Source organism: Sus scrofa, chromosome 3 (assembly GCF_054392235.1).
Source record: "Sus scrofa isolate SSC_HxYL_T2T_F1_AM1 chromosome 3, Sscrofa_HxYL_maternal_Yorkshire_Landrace_v2.0, whole genome shotgun sequence".
In the NCBI taxonomy this organism is placed as follows: Eukaryota; Metazoa; Chordata; class Mammalia; order Artiodactyla; family Suidae; genus Sus; species Sus scrofa.
The window spans coordinates 96,406,017-96,428,839 of record NC_139385.1 but is presented as its reverse complement, the minus strand read 5'-3'; the positions used below and the strand labels follow the sequence as shown (position 1 = coordinate 96,428,839).

Below are 22,823 nucleotides of genomic sequence, written 5' to 3'. Positions count from 1 at the left end.
AAGGGGAAAGACGGTGGGGGGGATTTTTTTCTAAAATATACATAAACATTTGTGATTGACTATATTGCTGTTATTATTTTGAGCAAATTATTATCTGTTATATCAATTAAGAATAAGAAATTAAGAGATTTTATTTTACCATCACTTATTCCTTCTCTGATGGTCCTCCTTTCCTTATGTGGATCAAATTCCTCACCTATATAATATTTCTTCTCTCTAAAATATGTCTTTGAACATTTTTATGAGGCAGGCAAAATGGCAACAATTGACCTCAATTTTTGTTTGTAAGAAATTTTCTTTGTCCTTTAGTTTTGAAGAATAATTTTGCAGGGTACAGTATTCTAGGTTGGGGGCTTTTTCCTCTCAAAATTTTAGGTATCTCACTCCACTCTCTTCCTGCTTGCATGGTTTATAAGGGGAATTAAGATTTAATTCTTATCTTGCCTCTCAGTAGGTAAAGTCTTTTTTTCTCTGTCTTCTTCCAGGATATTTTTAAAAAATTTATCCTTGATATTCTGCAGTTTGAATATTATATGTCTAGGTCTGATTTTTTTTTTTTTTGGACTTTATTTTGCTTGTTCCTGGATCCGTGGTATGGTTTCTGGCATTAATTTGGGGAAATTATCAGTTATCGTTGTTTCAAGCATATCTCTTCTCTCTTTCTTCTTCTTCTGATTTTCCCATCACATATGTGTTATACCTTTTGTAGTTTCCCAATAGGTCTTGAATATTCTGTTCTGTTAGTGGTTTCCTCAATATTTGTTCCCTTGCTTTTCAGTTTAGAAGATTTCTACTGAGATATTTTCAAGGTCAGAGATTCTTTCCTCAGCTCTGTCCCATCTACTAATAGTTTATCAAAGGTATTTATCATTTATATATGGTGTTTGTGATCTCTAGTATGATTTTTGGTTCCTTGCAGAATTTCCATCTATTTCCATTGTCCATTCTTAGATGATATCTACTTTATCCATTAGATCCTGTATCATATTAATCATACCTATTTTAAAAATCATAGTTGTTTTAAAACCCCAGTAGGATAAAACACAAGTAGAATAATTGTCATATCTGAGCCTAATTTTGATGCTTGTTCTGTCTTTTCAAACTGTTTAGCCTTTTAGTATGCCTTGTAATTGTTTTGTGATGGCTGGATATGATGCATTGGGTATACTGCTGTAAATATGCCTTTAGAAATGTGATGGAAGGTGTAGGGAAATGGGAACAGTTCCATAGTTCTGTGATTAGGTTTCACTCTTTTAGTGAGTGTATGCCTCTGGACTATGAACTTCACAAGTGCTTCTCGGTTTCCTTAAACCATACTCATGTAAGGCAGAATGACTCCAGTGGTCTGGAGTGGGGTATTTAATTTCAACCACACAGGTGGCTAGAAACATTTGCAGTCGATTATTTACCTTCTCTGAAGCCATTTAGTCTCTGAAAAAATCCCAGAATGTTAGGCTCTGGTTAATTAGTTTCTCCCGAGGGTAGACCTTGTTCAGAAGAACAGAGTGCTCTGGCGTATTTCGAAATGGTTCTTTTTACCCTATTTCTTCCAGAAGCATAAGGGGATTTTCTTTCTTCCTAGAGAATACACTAAAACTCTAGGAAGGAGGACACAAAAGTTTGCCTACCTCTCTACCCCTTCCCCACACCATGACTAGTTTGCTGCAGAGTTTTATATCAGACTTGTCTACACTGAGTTGCCAACACTTGGGTCAGTTACAGTTCAGGTTTCCCTATTTTGGCACCTGTTCCCATGGAAGATTTTGCTCATTGGTTTATGCTCTGATAAATTACAATGCTCTGTATTTGCCTTTTTATCTATCTAATTTTGATGGTATTGTTGGTTCTGTGACCTCACATTCTTACATATCTAAGGAGAATTACTTTTCCTGTTTGTTCAGCATTTTACTTGTTAAGATGGAGTGGTGACTTCTAAGGTTCTTACATGCTGGACAAGAACTTGAAAGTTCTTTTAAGTTTTTACTCATGAAGTAGGACACATAATTCTCCAAGACTTCAGATAATATTACAAATCTATCATAACCAAGACAGGTAGTACTGGTACCAAAACAGACATACAAATTTATGGAATAGAATAGAGAACCCAGAAATAAAGCCAGATTTCTATGGTCAATTACTCTTTGAAAAAGGAGGCAAGAATATAAAATGGGAAGGAGACAGTCTTTCAGCAGGTGGTGCTGGGAAAACTGGGCAGCCACATGTAAATCAATGAAACTATATCACACCCCCACAACATACACAAAAATAAACTCAAAATGGCTTAAAGACTTAAATGTAAGACAAGACACCATCAAACCCCTAGAAGAGAACATAAGCAAAATATTCTCTGACATCAACTTGGAGAATTCACTTGGAGTTATCTACAAGTTTCTTATGTCCCATGGGCACTTTTGACATAAATCTGAGCAATAGACTTTACAAATGTTTTCTTTGGTCATTCTCCCAAAGCAATAGAAATCAAAGCAAAAGTAAACCAATGGGATCTAATAAAACTGACAACCTTTTGCATAGCAAAAGAAACCATAAAAAAAAAAGGAAACCTATGGAATGGGAGAAAATAGTTTCAAATGATGCAAGAGACGAGAGCTTAATTTTGTAAAATATACAAACAACTTATACAACTCAACAGCAAAAAAACCAACAACCCAATTGAAAAATGGGCAAAAGAACTGAATAGTCATTTCTCCAAAGATTTACAGATGGCCAACAGGCACATGAAAAAATGCTCAACACTACTAATTATTAGAGAAATGCAAATTAAAACTTCTATGAGGTACCACCTCACACCTGTCAGAATGGCCATCATTAACAAGTCAACAACTAACAAATGCTGGAGAGGGTTTGGAGAAAAGGGAACACTCCTATACTGTTGGGAGGAATGTAAATTGCTACAATCACTATGGAAAACAGTATGGAAGTACCTCAGAAAATTAAATATAGAACTACCATATGACCCAACAGTACCATTCTTGGGCATATATCTGGACAAAACTTTCCTTGAAAAAGACACATGCATGTGTGTGTTCACTGCAGCATTATTCCCAATAGCCAAGACATGGAAACAACCAGTATGTCCATCGACTGATGAATGGGTTAAGAAGATGTGGTATATATACAAAATGGAATACTACACAGCCATAAAAAAGAACAAAATAATGCCATTTGCAGCAACATGGATGGAACTAGAGTCTCTCTTACCAAGTGAAGTAAGTCAGAAAGAGAAAGACAAATGCCATATGATATCACTTATATCTGGATTCTAATATACACCACAATGGAAACTTTCTGTAGAAAAGAAACAAACATATGGATTTAGATAACAGAGTTGTGTTTACCAAAGTGGGGGGGGGAGGGAGTGGGATGGACTAGGAGTCTGGAGTTAATAGATGCAAACTACTGCATTTGGAGTGGATAAGCAACGAAATCCTGCTATATTGCACAGGGAACTATATCTAATCACTTATGATGGAATATGATGGACGATAATGTGAGATAATCAAACAGTCCAAAAATTTATATGGAACAACAAAAGACCCAGAATCGCCAAAGCAATCCTGAGAAACAAAAACCAAGCAGGAGGCATAACTCTCCCAGACTTCAAGAAATACTACAAAGCCACAGTCATCACAACAGCATGGTACTGATATCAAACCAGATAGAGAGACCAATGGAACTGAATAGAGAACCCGGAAATAAACCCTGACACCTATGGTCAATTACTCTTTGACAAGGGAGGCAAGAACATAAAATGGGAAAAAGAAAGTCTATTCAGCAAGCATTGCTGGGAAACCTGGACAGCAACATGCAAAGCAATGAAACTAGAACACACCCTCACACCATGCACAAAAATAAACTCCAAATGGCTGAAAGACTTAAACATAAGACAGGACACCAACAAACTCCTAGAAGAGAACATAGGCAAAACACTCTCTGACATCAACATCATGAATATTTTCTCAGGTCAGTCTCCCAAAGCAATAGAAATCAGAGCAAAAATAAACCCATGGGACCTCATCAAACTGAAAAGCTTTTGCACAGCAAAGGAAACCAAAAATAAAACAAAAAGACAACTTACAGAATGGGAGAAAATAGTTTCAAATGATGCAACTGACAAGGGCTTAATCTCTAGAATATATGAGCAACTTATACAACTCAACAGCAAAAAAAACAATCAATCAATGGAAAAATGGGCAAAAGACCTGAATAGACTGTTCTCCAAGGAAGATATACAGATGGCCAACAAACACATGAAAAAATTCTCAACATCTCTGATTATGAGAGAAATGCAAATGAAAACAACCATGAGATACCACCTCACACCAGTCAGAATGGCCATCCTTAATATGTCCACAAATAACAAGTGCTGGAGGGGCTGTGGAGAAAAGGGAACCCTCCTGCACTGTTGGTGGGAATGTCAACTGGTACAGCCACTATGGAGAACTGTTTGGAGATACCTTAGAAATCTATACATAGAACTTCCATATGACCCTGCAATCCCACTCTTGGGCATCTATCTGGACAAAACTCCTTAAAAGAGACACAGGCACCCGCATGTTCATTGCAGCACTATTCACAATAGCCAGGACATGGAAACAACCCAAATGTCCATCAACAGACGATTGGATTCAGAAGAGGTATTATATATACAAAATGGAATACTACTCAGCCATAAAAAAGAAGGACATAATGCCATTTGCAGCAACATGGATGGAACTAGAGACTCTCATCCTGAGTGAAATGAGCCAGAAAGACAAAGACAAATACCATATGATATCACTTATAACTGGAATCTAATATCTAGCACAAATGAACATCTCCTTAGAAAAGAAAATCATGGACTTTGAGAATAGACTTGTGGCTGCCCGATGGGAGAGGGAGGGAGTGGGAGGGATTGGGAGCTTTGGGTTATCAGATACAACTTAGAATAGATTTACAGGGACATCCTGCTGAGTAGCATTGAGAACTATGTCTAGATACTCATGTTGCAACAGAACAAAGGGTGGGGGAAAAAATGTATACATGTAAGGTTAACTTGATCCCCTTGCTGTACAGTGGGAAAAAAATAAATTAAAAAAAAAGAATATATGTATATATATGTTTGACTGGGTCATTTTGCTATATAGTAGAAATTGACAGAGCATGTAGACCAACCATAATGGAAAAACTAAAAATCATTTAAAAATTAAAAAAGGATCTATGTCTAATTATAGATAAAATGAAAAATTGTATTTTATATTCAGAATTTATATTTTACATGGAAATTCTAATTAGAAAAGTAAACATCATAGGAAGTGTTATATTTGGAGCTACTTTGTAAACATACTTATATCCATCAAAGTGTAGAGCAAAGACATCTAAGTAGTGCTGCCTGTGCTATTTTGCCTCTATCTAACATGTGCTTCTTTATCAAGAAAGTTCATCTGTAAAGGAGATCTAAATGATAAAAGTGAGTAATATAAGATTATGCTTTATATTGACAATCTATTGCTCAGATTTATGTTGAAAGTGCCTATGGGACATAAGAAACTTGTAGATAATTCCAAGTGAAATGGATGATCTTTATATATTTTGACCAAACCCATTTCAAGAGAGAATTGAATTTGGCAGGATGGGGTATATGTAATTGCTCTTCTGAGCACAATTCATCTCATGTAAAAGTGCAGTTAATTTTATCACATTCCCTTAGCAATGATCAGTGCTGTATTCCAGAAATCCCAAACTCATGCATAATTCAGGATTTTTTTTAAAAGGTGCTTTTAGATTTTCTTTAGCGTAAAACCTAGATATAAATTTACTTTTATAAACTCAATGTTCCCATTTCACCAGTACATAAGAAATACGTTTATTTATCTTCAATTCAAGTACTAGGTGCTCTCTCCTTTACTTTCCTGCCTTATGATTTGTAGCACTCCTTTTATAGAAATAGCAGTAATAAGCATAGGGGGACAATCCAGATTTTATACCAGCAAACACATTCATCTCGGCATTTATTAGACATATTTAAAGTAAGGAACAGTAAATATCCCCTTCTAACACAAGTAAAATTAAGTCTATCAATTCCTTCACTATCAGAATAGAATGGCACACATACAGTGGAAGTAGGATTAAGAAAATCTGTTTCAAATGCTCTTTTTTACTGTTTGTATAGTCTTGGATGAACTATATACCTTCTCTCAGGACCTTAACCATATTTGTTAACAGGGTAATTTTAGCCCCTACACTATTTACACCATAGGATGATTATACTTTTCAAATCTTTTGAAAAAACCCAGAAAGCCTTTGAATTTGATCCTGACCTTTTATTACTCTGTGAATTTATCCTAAAAATCAGTACTCAATCTCATCATTTTGTGGGTCATTAGAGATGAAACTTTGATCATGAGGAGCAGTGGCTGTGTCACTGACTTCAACCTCACCTATTCTCTTTGCTCATCAGCTAATTAGCTACTTACCTGCTGCTGCCACTCCTTCATGTTTGGTACCTGGCCTCTCCTAGTTCTCCCACTTCCATGTCACTGTAAGATGCTTAGGGCTAAGAAACCAGGTGGGTCAACTCCGCTTTCATCTGGGGATGGAATTATTATTTTTTTCTTACACATTTTTCAGTGTCAGTGTTTTATATATGTCCATCAAAATGATTTTGTTTTCACTCTAGAAGAGTAGTTCTTGACCTCAATAGAGCTTTAAAAAAATGCTGAGATCCCACTCCCAGATTCTGATTTCACTGGTCTGGAATGGGGGTTAGGCACTATAAATTTGTAAATCTCCCTAGGACATTCTAATATAATTATGAAGACCGAGAACCACTAAATCTAGAAGACCTAGAAGATCTAATGAAGACAGACATTGCATTATTATTTCTTAAAAAAGCTAATTACACTTTTTATATATGCATTAAAAAACTTATTTTTCAAACACAGGAAATTATTGAAAGATTCCGCCAAGTTCAAGTGGATAGAAATTATTTTGCCTTATAAACTGTTAACCCTCTGATTTCACTGTAATAACGGTATCTGATCATAACTGCTTATATACGAGGTAAACTGATCTGTTATATTTTGGCCTACTGGGATCTTTTGAAACCCCTAGCAAAGGGGAAACACTTATGTGAAAGAAAGTTGTTTCAGATACATTTTAAATAGCTTTTTTGAAACTAGGATAGGATGTGGTATAATACATATATATATATGTGTTAAAAATGATATGAAATAATAATATTCATTGCTAACATTTATTGGATATGATCAAGGGCTGAGGAGGTTTGTGAAGAGATTTTGATAGACTAGTTTTTACCATAGTTTTCCTTCTTGTGCTAAATATATACAATTCCACATCAGTGTGCATGGCACATTATAATGTCCTTAAATAAAAGATGTAAGTGAATATAGGGCATGTGGCTGACCAAATGATGAGCTCAAGGAATGCAATATAAATGATGAATCTGAAAGACCTATCTGGACCTAGATGCCCTTGCTATCATTAGAAAACATATACCTAAAACGAAAGAATATCTACTTACAGATTTTTTTCCAGAGAGATTCAACGGGCAGATATGTGTCCTGTGGGAACACTGATTAACATATCAATGCCAATTGTGGCATAGTATTAACTGGTTTTCATCTGCAGAACTGTGGAATGTGAGGGTAGGGCATAGTAGGGAGATCTTTTGAATGGGAGTTTGAATGTAAGAAAGGTCCGGAATATAGGACATACTTCACAGAGAATACTAGATGTTACCTGATGGAAGTGGGCAGGGCAGGTAGGAATGGGGGTTATGTCAAGGGGAAAAAAAGTTGCTATAGTATTTTTTTGACAAAAAGAGATAAACCTCAGGTATAACGCTTTCAGTAAGTCATAGTATATATGTAGAATTTATTAACACTTTGCTTTCATCATTTATTTGTTAGGTTAATGCCTATGTAAAAAAGAAAAAGATAAGGATTTTCCTTGTATGGATGTGATGTTTTTCTTTTAAATAAAATTATTTAAAGTTTAAAAAAAGAGTTCTGGTGTCTGAGCAAGCAAATCTCAGAATAAGAGTTGGAAGTGCAGTGTTAGATAAAAAGGAAAGTATAACCTCCTACTTAATGTTTAACAGTAGCAGTATATTGGGAGGGGGGAAAAGAATGAATAAGCGTGGTATCTAATAACAGTTCCTAGTATCCATTAATGTATTTAATAGTGAGTAAGAATTTCATGACAGAAAAAGAGAGAGAGAGGGATAATGAATATGGCACTTCTCAGGAATAGTTGACTTGGGGTTAAGAAAAAAAATTACTCTTCCCCTCAATTCAAAAATGACTTTTCCAGAGTTCCCATCATGGATCAGTGGTTAAAGAACCTGACTAGTAACCATGAGGTTTCGGGTTCGATCACTAGCTTTGCTCAGTGGGTTAAGGATCTGGCATTGCTGTGAACTGTGGTGTAGGGCGCAGATGCGGCTCAGATCCCACATTGCTGTGGCTGTAGCGTTTGGCCGGTGGCTGTAGCTCCTATTCAACTCCTAGCCTGGGAACCTCCATATGCCCTGGGTGCAGCCCTCAAAAGACAAAAGACAAAAAAAAAAAAAAAAAAAAAAAAAAAAAGGCTTTTTCTCTCTTTGAACCAAGCCTGCTTTGTCTGCTTTTTAATTCTTATACAAATGACTATTCTAGATGACACTAAATTCCAGCTTTAAACTGTGCTCTCCTTGAGAGCTGTGACATTTTTTATTTCCCTTGTTTTACATTTAAAAGGCTTTGAGTAAATACTGACATGAAGTGAACTGAAAATATCCTATCTTCACCTTGATCTCCTAGTTTTCCAAGCTTAGTGAAATTAGGCATAATCATTGTTCGCCTGTAAAAGCACAGACTGCCTTAGACCCTCGAGCAAAGCACTATCATTCCACAAAGAGCCAGTATGGTGGTTACCAACTGCATTTGCATCTGTTAATTCAAGATGGCCTAATTAAAGTAGTAAATATATTTAAAAGCATAGTAAAGTAATAGCCATGAATAATCATTTTGCTTCCTGTCATACTGATAGAGAGAAAAGGAGAAAGCATTTTTTTCCCCGAGGTAAAATGCTTGATTTCAGTGTCAGTGGTTTCGTGTATTAAAAATCTCAGTGTTAATATTGAAAAACAGCAGCATTTAATCTATTAGTAGTATGGACTACAGAAGAACTTGCAAGTTGCTGCTAAATACATGGCATGTTTTCATAATTATAATCAGCTAAACTGCTTAGGTGATTGATACTGTTTAAATTAGGAAATTAAAAAAAATTGAATTATTTTTCTGCAAATTTGCTACTGCTTCTTGAGAAAGCTAAAGTCTTGTTGGATGCCAAAATTCTTCATAGCCACTGATTGTATGCTGTTTACAATCAATCTATAATTTGCCTAGCTGCTTCCAATAAAATATTAATGCAATCAAACCCAAACTGTTCTCTTTTCCAATCATTTCTCATCCTGGGTCAAGCTGTAAAGCTCTTTTACTAAAATGAGCCAAGCTGTCTAACTGCTTATATGTACATTTGGAAATCTTACCCTAAATTGGTCAAGAGATTTTTGGGGGGATTGGGACTTCATCACCTATGTGACTTACAACAAAAGTATTTATTGTTGATATACTTTTATGTTCTAGCACATTTGTACTAAGGAAGATGTAGGTAAGGGGTACAGAATAAAGTGTGACATTTATAGGATGATTGAGGAGATGATAACACATGTACAAAGAGTAATAATATGAAACAACATACTCTCAGAAGAGTACTTGACCATCAATTCTAATCACGAGTTGTTTTCACTGAGGGTCTGGGGTAGAGTTGGAGGACACAGGGTTGGAGAGCAAGGTACGCCATGAGAGGCTGTAGTATGTAAACTCTTTTCCCCTTCAAGTGACTCTGATCCCACCCCTTGCTCAAAAGTTGAGTGCCAGTGTAAAAACAGTTTAATGAGGGGAATTTCATTTATGCTGAAAGGACCAAGTATCATATTAGAGAATTTGGTTGTACTTAAGCTGAAATTGCCAAGACTAGAAATCAGACATATGGAAAACTGAAGGGCAGGGCATTCCAGTTGCATTAAAAGAAAAAAAAAATGAAAAACAAAACAACAATAATAAACAAAACCAAGAAGAAACATTTAGATATGGTTATGACCTGGGATAAATGAGCAGGGGCAGGTAAATAAAAATGATGAAAGTAGTCTGGCACACATGGATTTATAGTATTTTTGATATTCAAAGATAAAAAAAGGTTTTGTCTCAAATATAAATTCCATGAAGAACTAGGTTTTAATGGTGGAGCTTGATTCTCAGACACCAGAGAGATTAGACAGGATCTAGGACATTTTTTTTTCTTGGATGTGGCTAAAGCAATCCTAAACTTCCTTGACAGTAATGAAATTCCATATTTATTATCAAGAGAAGCCCCAAACTCACTTCCAACTATGTCCTGACATGTATGATAACAAATTGAGGTACTGGCTTCACCATTCTGTACAGCTGATGGACCACACCAGTTAAACACCTTCTCACTTCATTCAAACAGTCTAATCTATCCTGATACATAAACTAATGTCTTACCAAACATCTTTTTGGTTTAAGCCTCATTTGTCAAATCAAAATATAACAGTCACCATAACTGAGTGAACAACCCTGAGTTCACTGATGGCTGGTCCATAAAGAGTTACATCACTTAAAAACCAAGTTTTGTGAGTCGCCCTAAGCAGAAATGTAAAGATGTAAAGGGCTAGATTAGGGTTTCTCAGCAGTGGTGCATTTGACATTTTGGGCAAGATAATTTTTTGGTGTGTGTGTTTGTGTTTGTGTGTGTGTGAGGGATATCCTACATATGGTCGGATGCTGAGCAGTAACTCTGGCCTCTACTCACTAAATGTGTTATCCCATGCAACTAGAGTGTGACAATCAAAATTGTCTCCTGACACTTGCAAATGTTCCCTTCTAGGTAAAAATCACACTGGGTGACAATCACTGGGCAAGTTAAAGGAAAAAGAGAACACCAATCTACGCAATATTCCAAGTTTAAATATTTAGTTTACTCATTAATCAAACTGTAAACCTTTTCTACAGATGGTTTTTATCTGATCTAAGTCCCTAAAGGGAGGGTACCATTCTCAAAGAGGCCCGGAATGAGATGAATAAGCCTCTGAAAGCCATTTGGAAGTGCACAATAGAGGCTAGATTTTTTTTTTGAAACAGCCCACTTTATGGACCCTTATTATCCCTAAAAATACAGAAGAGGTCAGCAATAGGTTATGTGTTCATGGCTTCCCTGTCTTCACCACCATTTACATTATTTGAACAGATGTTCTATGAAGTGGATTTAGATGAATGTTCCAGTATTCAGTCTGAGCAGAGCGGAAGCAGTTCATTTTCCTTTTGTTGAGGAATGAGTTTTTGTGCCATCTGACAAGAAAGCAGTTATGCAGCATTATTTAAGACTATGGAGACCAGACACCTGAAGAAGTGAGATAAATAAGAATAACTACAGTCATAGAAGATGGGACTAAGAAGACACTTCAGAGCCAACACTGATGATTCCCTGATCTTGACAAGGAGAACATACCCTAGAGACTGTCCATGTCTATGTTTAATAATCACGTTGCTTTTCCCTTTCATTTGCATATGGATTATTTAACTAGATCTTTAGTGTTACTCAATGTGCAGCAGGAAATGTTAGCCACAGCATATCCTCTTCCTGGGCATACCTGTAGGAAAACAGAGAAAGTCTACTATCCAGGAGCACCCAGCCAGTGTATTTAGTCTAGTTTGTTGTGCTTTTAGGGCTTATGCAGTGGTATTTATCACAGGTAGTATTAGAGTAACTATTGGATTGGTGGATCAATATCCTGGATTTCCACATTCATATGTAATATCATGTTGAGATAAGGGAATATGGTATAAAAGTTAATATAATATGCAAAACTGGCATTATGAATTTCTCCACTGTTTGAAATGATGTCATGATAAATCTCAATATCAGAAAAGGATTTCTGGATATGTTTGGTTTAAATGAAGCCTTTTCATGAAAGGTGAGATGGCTTAGTGTAAGATATCATTTGAAAATCTGAGTTAATCCCATCCTATTCTTATATATTGATATGAACTTTTCATATGAAATATATTTGCATATCATCATAAGCACTGTGGAAATTGTTAGAACTAGTTTCCTCTCTTCTTATTAATACATAATAGTATCCAGTATAATCTTTACCCTGCCTACTAGTCTCCTGCACCCAATAACGTACCTGGCCAGACTAAAATAAGAATCACAACTAGTAGCTATCTTCTTTCCAGTTTTTGTTTCTGTGTTGTTTACTTTCCTTCTTTTACAAAATATGATACCTTATTCTAAATTCCATTCAATCTAAGGATTTATTTCTCCATCAATCACAAACTTTCCCTACATCTCCTTTATCTTTCTTAAGTGGCCTATCACTTCACATTAAGAGATAACTTGGCTTTCTCTCTTGAGGATAACTCTCACTGAGACTCTGATGGAAATAATCCTGTTTATTTCTTTGAATGAATACCAAATTTTATTTGTTCTCATCTAAATTTCTCATTTTGACATTAGTTCATTTACACCATGGTTTCCACATTTTTGTTTTTAACACATCCAGACTTTGAATAAATCTATTTTAACAATTCATATAAAAAGAGAAAAACCTTCTACCATTTTTTATTACAAATTAATAGTAGCAAAAATATGGACTTGCTACCTCCATAAAGTTAATTTGTTTGGAGACTGCAAAAATAGACACATGGTGTAGAGAAATGGGGAGATTTTAGCTCCTAATTGAATTTCAATGTCTGATGTTGCTTAAGCTCTGGAAACCACATTAAAAAGAACAGATGTCAAAACCTCAAGACTCTTGAGAGGAGGAGGGGCAGAATGGTGGATATATCTAGAAAGTACAACAAATAAGAATGATGTTGTATTCAAGAGTTATGTTTTTTCTATTTAGTTAAATTTGTATTTATAAAATTTAGACATGTATTTCTCTGTATATATGTAGGAAAGAGAACTATAAATATTTAGAAAAAAAAAAAAAAAAAAGAGGAAACTCCATCAGGGCAGGAAGGAATTAGAAGGTGCCTGAGAGGAGTTCCTTTTGTGGCCCAGCAGAAGTGAATCTGACTAGTACACATGAAGATGCAGGTTCGATCCCTGGCCTTGCTCAGTGGATTAAGTATCTGGCATGAGCTGTGGTATAGGTTGCAGACATGGCTTGGATACTGTATTGCTGTGGCTGTGGTTAAGGCCAATGTCTACAGCTCCAATTAGACCCCTTGCCTGGGAACCTACATATGCCATGAGTGTTGACCTAAAAAGACAAAAAAAAAAAAAAAATGTGCTTAAGAATAATGACCACATAGAAAAAGGGTCAAACTAGGAGTTTCAGTGTGACATATCAACCACATTCAGTAAGACGGGTGTTTACAACAAATTCAGTGTCTCCTCTACTGAAAGATGGAGCCTCTGGATGACTGTGCAAACAATGATGCATTGCTAATAAGTCACACCAAGAGCCAGCATTTCTTGAACAAAGCTTCATAGATTTAGGAGGATCTGGGGAGTATCAAGAAAAAAGTTGAAAGTAAAAAGTAAACAAAAGGGAAGTCCTCCTAAATTTTGTGCTAATGACTGGAGTCTTATAGTTGTTTATTACTTATGCCCAAATTAATCATGTAAATAAATTATTTTCAACAGAAGAGTAGAAGAAATTATCAATGAAAATAGAGCCATTAATAGCCATCATCAAAACTAAAGGTCTGCCATAAAGAAGTGGGGTTAGATCATCCTTAGACCCATTCAAGGTATTTCCCAGCTCTGAATCTTGAGAATTAGGAGGCTGTGCATATTACATACACACACAAAAAAAATGTATTAGAGAATACTCAGGTGCCTGTCACTCATGATCTGGCAGGCATGTTAGCACAATTTAACTCATAACCCAAACATTTGTTTTATGACTAATTCTTTGAAGTCTCTAAGAAATTCCTCATTACATTTCTTGCCCTATATTTTCAAAACAAAAATCAACCATGGCTGAAGGTTTTGAAAGTTTAGATTGTGCTACTCTTCTCTTCACAGGTAACTGCTTTGAATTAACAGAAGAATTTCAGCTGTGAAACACTTGGATAAGAGGAAAAAAAAATTAACCTATGAATCCTTCATCTCCAAAAGCAAGAATGCAATAAAATCTTACAGAATGAAATATCTTTGGGTAGCTGTGCTAAGCATTTATTTCTTTTTCCTTTTTTCTTCTATTTTTTTCTTGTTTCTTTTTCCAATACTTCATTCCAAAGATAATCATCAAAATAAAACAACTGAATTTATTTTAGACAAGATATGAAATGTAATAGAAAAAAACAGTGAAACAAGAGTGATCTTCAAATAAAGAGTGAATCATGGTCTTCAGCAGAAACAAAATTTAAGTTTGAACTTGCACTATTCACATGATGGTATAAATTCTTATCTACTTTTAATAATGTCAGCAAAGATAGAAAAATAGTGAACATATCTGAGTGGAAAAACGCAACATATGTAACATTATAAAAAATAAGATAATTAAAAGAAGGAAATGAGCACCATGCCCATGGCTATGAAGAATAAGATTAATGTATAAATAATCTCAACACTGATGTCTATAGAGAGTAATATCTGGCAATTATAGATCAAAGTATATGAAGAGAAATTTGGCACCATGCTGCCATTTTCATTTTCTTTATAATATCCTAGCATTGAAATTTTGAAAGATGAATGAAAGCAATAATCTATGAAACCATATGCTGCTTAATTTCATATCTCTTATTTTCTTAATTTTCTTAATTTCATATCTCTTAATTTCATATCTCTTAAGATGATGAAAATGGCAATTTGAGATAGCAATTTATAAGATGAAATTTAAGTGCTTTGTAATATTTTCTAAGATAATATTTGTAATACTTCATTATTTGCTGCCTCATTAAATGTTTTAGAATAATATTTAAAATCTATAATTCCTTTTTTAGCCTAACTTTTAATTTAAGAATTTTATTGACAATTCCAGTGATTACTATCTCAGTAGTCTATAATTTTCCATGTTGGATTATAAAATAACTAAGAATTACAATAACTCAATAAGAGCTATTTAGGGCTGAGGGAACTTCTTATAGTGATGGAAGCATCAAATACCTTCATTGTTTAGGTGGTTACATTACTTTAACCATTTGTTAAACTCATGAACTATACATTTTAAAAGTGTATCACTTTTTGCAAAGTATACCTCAATAAAATTTATTTTGAAAAATATCGCAACATCTGTTCTTTGAACTCTAATAAAAAATCATAACAATACCCTTTATTTAAATAAATTATCTAAAAATATTTGTTTTTGAAATGTCTAATATGGTAGTACTGTCAAGAAAAAAAAAATACATTAAAATTGTGATTGTAACAGTTAATGATGTTGAAAAAATAATCAGGCTAAGATTGAATAGAATAAACATAATAATATCTGAATTATGTCCATCTTAATTTATTAATCATGCAGAAACCTCTGACTCATCAATAATTGATTATTCAGAGAAATATAATGAAATAAAATTTTCTTATAGTTTACATTCTGGTATCTTTCAGTTGCATCTTAATACATAAGTTTTCATTTTTCCATTATATAGATACACTTTTCAGAACAGGAAAATGGAAAATATTTTATGTATCAATTGTGCTAGTTTGATTGTAACTTTGAGACAAAGGGTATGTGATCTTCTATGTTTCTCAGATGACAGGTCCCTTGAAAACATTAGATGTGGGTCTGGGGCTACTTATTAATGAAGGTAATTATCTTGATATAATCTATGAGGCTATTTATTAGTAAAGTAATTTCAGTTCCAACATAAAAAAGAACCTGTTAGCCATGAGTCCTGCCCCAAACTGGAAAGGACAAACTTTTTTAGACTGTGTATGCCCTGTAACTAGAAGGGTTCAAGTTAAGGTTGAACAGCTGCCTGAGAAAGATGCTTGGGGGAGATTTCTTGTATTACACTAAGGTTGATAAATGACACAGACTATTTTAAACACCAGACAGGAGCTCCTGTAATGGTGCAGTGGATATGAATCTGACTAGGAACAATGAGGTTGCAGGTTCAATCGCTGGCCTCGCTTAATGGGTTAAGGACCTGGCGTTTGCCGTAAGCTGTGGTGTAAGTCAAAGACATAGCTCATATCTGGCTTTTGCTGTGGCTGTGATGTAAGCCAGCAGCTATAGATCTGATTAGATCCCTAGCCTTGAACTTCCATATGCCAGAGGTGTGGCCCAAAAAATCAAAAATAAACAAATAAATAAACACCAAATACCCTATGAATATATTAATATTTACTATTTATTGATTAGTAGCGCTTACTGTTGTAAGCGCTTCTTAGATGTTCATTATTTTAAGTTTTACAAATTTTAAGGTAAGTGCCATAGTCTCCATTATATAGATAAGGAAGACCAGTCTGAGAGAAATGAAATGATTTTCTCAAGTTTAGCTTTCCAGTATATTCCAAGTCTGGAATTGACTTCTGGCCTATCAGTTCCAGTAACCCCTATTATTCATTACATAGTATTGCCTTTCATTTATTTCTCATTTTTAAAAGAATGTTTCCTGAAGAAGACATCACAGAATCCTGTCAAAGCCTTAACATATCCTCTGAATACTTACTTATCCTTTGAGTATTTTCCCTGCATCCCAGTCCACCTTCTAGCATATCTTCCATCTTAGCACCTGCATCCTGTTGCCAGAGGACATTCTCTGACTCAAGAATTAGCTCTGAATACATAGATGTAAGGTTAGAATTACCAGGGAACTAAGCTCCCTGGGAATAGTCTCCTGACCAAGGATTGATGGGTATCATCTAGGAAAGACCTTATCTTTTTACATCTCAGTTCAAAAAACTCTGAGTCATATGCCTCCAGTGTTTGCCAGCAGAATTTAGCTTTGTTAAATTTACTTGAAAAATGATACTTTATCTTTTAAAACATACTCCATAAAATGCAGTAGTACTATATAAATTTGAAGCCTTTATATAAAAGGATATTAACTAACTGGTCAATAAATATCATAGAGTTCCCAGTTAGAGGCGTAGGTTAAGCAGCCATGCTTCAAGTTATTAATTTTCTATTGCCAGTCTACAGAGTGTTTAGGACTATTCACTATAGATTCTCCAATGAATCAAGTTAAAATTACCAAAGAAAATATTTTATCTTAAATAAGTTACTGGTAGCTTAGTTGAAAAATGCTTGAAAATACAATGGTTGTATAATTGAAAACAGATCTTAAATCTAAATTTGTAAACCATAGTCTGAAATACAATAATAATTGAATGATAATCATTCTCCAGTATTATAGGGATTGTATTACAGGTAGTGAAGTATCTTAAGATTTTTATTTCTATATGAATAAAGTTATTTACCTTCCAAGGCTTAATAATTAACTAACTCTGCCTACTTATTAAGTAATCCTTAAATTTTAGAATAAAAAGTGGCTTAAAGAGATTTGGTGTAAGTTAGCTCTGAATAATCACAACGTTCTTTCTGTTTCTATTGAATATTTTTATTGTCAGTGGATAAAATTTTAAAAAAACAATTAAAGTTAGAAATGAGATTATACAATAAAACTCGTTTGAATCAAATTATCTTTATATGCTCAGGGATTTCAAGAAGAGAGGTATGGAACGAATCAGAGGATTTTTGCATTGGACCTAGTGATTTCACATTTTCCTAAAGGAGAAGATATATAGTTCATAGTTCTTAGGAGGTCTAGATGATGTCACAGTGACCACAGGTAGCTCAGGTAATAAAGGTAAATAAATAGAAACAGTAGTTGAAAAACAAAACAAACAAACAGAAAATTGCTAACTTCTGCTGGCAAACCAAGAGACTCCAGCTGGATACATTGGGAAAACTCTAGCTATTTTGATCTTTCAATTCTCAGTGTTCACCAATGTATTTCCCTGCTAAAAAATGATGTCTCTAGGTTAAAACTATTTATTAATTTTTTCATTAGATATATTTTAAAAAAATTGGCATGTAGTTGATTTACAGTGTTGTATTAGCTTCAGGTTTGCAGCAAACTGAATCAATTATATATATACATATATCTATTCTTTTTTTCCCATGTAGGTTATTACAAAACATTGAGTAGACCTCTCTGTGCTATATACAATAGGCCCTTATTAGTTATCTATTTTATATACAGTAGTGTGAACTGAAAATCATCCCAAATTTTCCCTTTTCATAAATGTAAATTTAGTTTCAAAGTCTGTGAGTTTGTTTCTGTTTTATGAATAAGTTATTAGGTATCATTTTATTAGATTCCACATATAAGTGATAGCATAGTATTTATCTTTCTCTGTCTGGCTTGCTTCACTTAATATGGTAACTTCTAGGTCCATCCATGTTTCTGCAAATAAATTATTTCCTTCTTTTCATGGTTTAGTAATATTCCATTTTATATACATACCACAAATTCATTATCCACTCCTATGTCAATGGAAATTTATGTTGTTTCATGGCTTGAATATTGTGAATAATGCTGCAATGAATAATGAGGCTCTTGTGCCTTTTTGAATTATGGTTTTATTCAGCTATATGGCCAGAAGTGGGATTGTTGGATAATATGGTAGTTTTATATTTAGTATTTTAAAGAATCTCCATACTGTTCTCCTAGTAGTTTCATCGATTTGCATGCCCACCAACAGTGAAGGAGGGTTACCTTTTCTCCACACCCTCTAGAATTTATTGTTTGTAAACTTTTTGGATGATGGCCATTCTGATTGGTGTAAAGTGATATATCCTTATAGTTTTGATTTTCATTTCTCTAATAATTAGAGATGTTGTGTATCTCACCATGTTCTTTTTGGCCCTCTGTCTGTCTTCTTTGGAGAAACTGTCTACTGGGATCATCTGACCATTTTTGATGGGGTCTTTTTTTAATATAAAGGTGTGTGAGATGTTTGTATGTTCTGGAGATTAATCTCATAAGTTGCTTCCTTTGCATAGATTTTTTTCCCTATTCTGTGGGTTGTCTTTCCTTTTGTTTATGGTTTCTTTAGCTATGCAAAACTTTTAGGTTTAATTAGGTCTCAATTGTTTATTTTGCTTTTTATTTTTACTCTAGTAGGTGGATAAACAAGATATTGCTACAGTTTATGTCAGAGAGTGTTCTGCCTATGTTTTCTCTAGGAGTTTATAGTATATTCATGGTCTTAGATTGGAAGAATCTATATTGTCAAAGTGACTAGACTACCCAAGAAAATCTACAGATTGAGTGAAATCTCCATCAAATTGCCAATGGTATTTTTCAGAGAACTAGAACAATTTTTTTTTAATTTGCATGGAAACACAAAAGACTTCGAATAGCCAAAGTAATCTTGAAAAAGAAAAATGGAATTGGAACAATCAAGCTCTCAGATGTCAGACTATACCACAAAATTATTCAAACATTCTATTACTGGCAGAAAAACGAATAAAGGTCAGTGGGACAGGATAGAAAGCCCAGAGAAAAACCGATGCACCTGTGGTCAACTAATTTATGACAAAGGAATTAAGAATATACAATGGAAAAATGACAGTCTCTTCAATAAGTAGTGCTGGTAAAACTTGACAGCTATGTGTAAAAGAATGAAATTAGAACATTTTAAATACCATACATGAAAATAAAATTATTAGATAGTTTTAAGTATATCCTTTTAATGGTATCCTTTTAATTTTGAATTTATCCATTTTCTATTGGCATGTTTGGAGCAATCGGCTTAGGATTTAGCCCAATGATTTGCATGAGAGTTATACACTGTTTTGGGATCACTAATCTGTGGTATGTTAATAGAATCTAAGAAACCACAATGTTCTATGGACATATAAGTTTGGGAATGCTGCAACAAACATATTCAGTCTGTCTGTCATTTAGTAACAGTAAAGTGTTGAGAAGAAGATATGAAACATCAACAAAAGAGGAGGGAAAACAAAAAAAAAATAAAGAAAGAAAAGGAAAACACAGAACCAATACTGAATAAGAGTCTCTTAAGGCATGCGGTCTACCTATCATACCTCCATACCTTGGGAAAACTATACTAATGCTTGAGCATAAACTTTAATATCATATGGTAATTATCTTGGGTTCTAACTATTTATTTATTTATTTTCTTCCTTTTCTTAGGGCTGCACCTGTGGCATATGGAAGTTCCCAGGCTAGGGGTCTAATCGGAGCCACCAGCCCATGTCAGAGCAACGCAGGATCCAAGCCACATCTGTGACCTACACCACAGCTCAGGCAATGCTGGATCCTTAACCCACTGAGTGTGGCCAGGGATTGAACCTGCAACCGCATGGTTCCTAGTCAGATTTGTTTCCACTATGCCATGATGGGAACTCCTAATTTTTTATTAATGAAGAAACTGGAAGATTAAAAAGAAAACTATTCTCCCTACTGGGTATACTTGGTTAAGAAATAACTAACAAATTTGTAGGTTCTAGCTCCATGACCTCAAAATCCTCCAAAACTGATGTGGAAGGCCAAATCAGAACATTATTACTTTGATATAAATTCTAGACCAGCAACATGGATGCAACTAGAGATTCTAATACTAAGTGGAGTAAGTCAGAAAGAGAAAGACAAATACCATATAACTTATACGTGGAATCTAAAATATGGCACAAATGAACCTGTCTGCGAAACAGAAACAGATCACCCTCATGGAGAGCAGACTTGTTGTTGCCAGGGGGAGGGGAGAGGGAATGGGATGGACAGGAAATTTGGGGTTAGTAGAGGCAAACTGTTATATTTGGAATGGATAATCAATGGGGTCCTATTGTACAACTGTACAGCATAGGGAATTATGTCCAATCTCTTGGGTTGGACATGATAGAAGAGAGTATTACAAATAAAGGAATGTACATATATATATGACTGGGTCACTTTGCTGTACAACAAAAATTGAATAAATATTGTAACTCAAATTATAAAATAATTTTAAAAATTAGAAATAAAAAAAAATTCTAGACCATATCATATGGAAATTGTGTGAGGACTAGGAGATAATATAGTAAAAACGATTTGTAAAATTGAAATAGCAGGCAAATATAAAGGGTGAGTATCAAATATTGGGAATAAGAATACTAACATATCTTCAAATTAAAAGGAGAATAACTCTTAAAAAATAACCATAGATTTACCTAGGGGAAAAAAAATCTCACTACATAATATGGCATTTACCCTAGGAAATGTATATTTTTTAAGACATTTGCAGGATTTGAATGTTAATTGCTTTTTTGTGAACATTTCATGTAATGAATATTTATGTTTAAATAACTTTGGAAAGGGAATATAGCAGATAAAATCAGGCAGGGGATCATTTATTCTACCCATATAATTCCATACTATATGACCGGAAGGAATTAGAAATACACGAACTTTTCTTATTCTCATTGGTAGGAAGAAATCACTTTTTCACAGGTGAATACTTTGTGTGTGTCTTGGCTCCAGAGCAGGTAAACACCTCGCTTTGGGGGAAAGTTATGCTGCTTCAAAGAAAATGAATTTCCCACCTAATATTCCTTTCTATCAGCTTTTTAAAGTTTATAGCAGTAAGCTATCCAAAGTTATCTCAAAGGAAATTATTTATGGTGGCTATTTAGCTTCAAGTTGTCACTCTATTGCTATTATTAAAATTAAGTCAAAGCAGTAAATATTTAAAGAACATGCTGACCTAATTTCAAAGAAATTAACGCAAATGTTGATACAAACAAAAATTCAAAGTACTGAATATGCACTGTAAAAAAGTAGAAGGAAGAACTGCTCCTACCAAATCCATGCTAATTCTTTGGTATTATTAATTGGTATTAAGCTGTTCCTTCTCTATAATGTTGACTAACACACACTATTTCTCCACTCCAACCATACACACACACACACACACACACACACACACACACACACACACACACACACACACACACCTGCACCTTTCCCAAAGTGAGAGAAAGGAAATACATATTCACCAAGACAACAGGAGAGGAGTTCTCTAGTGGCTCAGTGGGTTTAGGACCTGGTGTTGTCACTGCTGTGGCATGGGTTCAATCCCTGGTCCAGGAATTTTGTATCCCACAGGTGCAGCCAAATAAAAAACAAGAGAAAATCTATAATCTCTGCAAGGTAATATTTTTTAGAAGCATTAAAAATGTCCAAAGGCTAAAAGGTATATATCCACAGAAAATGCTTTTGAATATAGCTTATGTGAATGAAACTAATGAATGAAGTTGGTTAAGTGTTTTCTTTGAATTTTGCAAAAATCTGCCTATTATTGGAATAGAGGTGAAAATTAGGAAGCTGAGATAGCATCTGAAAAAGAACAATAGTGTTGATAAATTTAAAAAAATAATGCAAGTACATGAGGACACTGGCCAGACTAAATTGACTTTTTTTCTCTAAATTTGATAGAAAAATCAAATAAACTACTCTTTCAGTTACTATTACTCCCATCATCACCACTACTAACTGTTGTTAATGTGAAGAGAATAAACACAAAATCTCAGCACTAAATGATGACCTTAGCTTATTATAATTATCATAATTAAAACAATGAAGCAACTCTATACACATACTGAGTGCATTATATAATTTATCATTTAGTCTACATGACTACTCTATTAGGCAGCTTCTTACCCACTTTAAAGACACGAGAAACTTGAGGTGACTTGTGATTCCTGCTCCCTCATCATTTGTTAAAATTAAAGATGTTTGTTTACATGCTTGTTTGTGGTTGTGCAT

At 34.4% G+C, this 22,823-nt stretch overlaps 1 pseudogene across 1 annotated transcript in view; it reads right to left on the bottom strand.

The window, feature by feature from the left end:
* Positions 1–547: 547 nt before the first annotated feature.
* The window catches only part of LOC110260097 (V-type proton ATPase subunit e 1 pseudogene), a 561,141-nt pseudogene continuing 538,865 nt past the window's right edge, over positions 548–22,823 (bottom strand). The window contains exon 5 of the transcript XR_014841898.1: positions 548–22,823. This exon is cut by the window's right edge and continues 66,423 nt beyond it. The product of XR_014841898.1 is annotated as a V-type proton ATPase subunit e 1 pseudogene (transcript).